The sequence below is a fragment of the Alligator sinensis genome, unplaced genomic scaffold, assembly GCF_000455745.1.
Source record: "Alligator sinensis unplaced genomic scaffold, ASM45574v1 scaffold1186_1, whole genome shotgun sequence".
Classification (NCBI taxonomy): domain Eukaryota; kingdom Metazoa; phylum Chordata; order Crocodylia; family Alligatoridae; genus Alligator; species Alligator sinensis.
In genome coordinates this window covers 27,437-28,372 of record NW_005843233.1, presented here as the reverse complement: position 1 = coordinate 28,372, position 936 = coordinate 27,437, and positions in this window count along the sequence as shown.

Here is a 936-nt window from a genome sequence, read left to right as displayed (position 1 = left end):
TGGGGGAAGCAGCTAGGGCTGGATGACGAGACTCCCTGACCTGTGTCTAACACCCCTGGGCTCCAGGGGATGATCCTTGCTGTGGGTGCCAGAGGTTCCCCGGTCCAATCATAGACGGGGCCACGTCAACTTGTCCAGCGGCAGCAATTCCAGCCCCCAAGCCAATCCTTGCTGAAATGCCTGAAGTGGGAGGCAGACAGGGCTGACTCACCCCAGACAGGACCAGCATTTCCTTCCAGCCCTTGACCTTGACTTTGATCTTGGCAGCCCCGTCCCCTGCATCCCCGGCCCATGTCGTGCAGTCACCTCCTCAGAGGCTGCACACAGCCCTAGGGCCATTTCTACCAAGCAAGTAGGTAAAAGAGTGGGTCTGTCAGTGATTAGAGCCCAAGATCTCCCTCATTCTCAGCAGAAACGAAGCTGGGATCAGTTTGCAGATGGGGCCAGGCTGGAAACTCCCCACTGCACCCCCAGGCGTGACTGCCCTCAACCAGGTGCTAGGAGTGCCGAGCCACGGAGACACAGACAGTGCCAAACCTGCAGCTACTGGAAGACTCAAAACAACAGCCTCTTTGTGGCTCATTGGTCTAGGTCAGGTATGATTCTCACTTTGGGTACTTCTCTTGGACTCAATATGGGCAAGAGGCTCCATCTGAGAATTTCTAGGCTGGCTGAGAAATAAGACACTTGTCCAGGATGTGGACCTAGGACATCTTGTACCCTAAGGATGTGGTTGGGAGGGTCAGGAGCAGAACAGTGGTCAGCCCAGCAGTGCACGGCCAGGCCTAGGCCTGTGTGGGGAGGAGGGGAGCAGGCGGCTTGGGGAAGGGAGGTCTGGGAGACCAAGTGGGATACAGCAAGTGGGCGCCTGCCATTCACCAAGGCCCAGACAGCTTGGGAGAGGCTGCAGACAGCTTGTTGGTCTAGGGGTGTGAT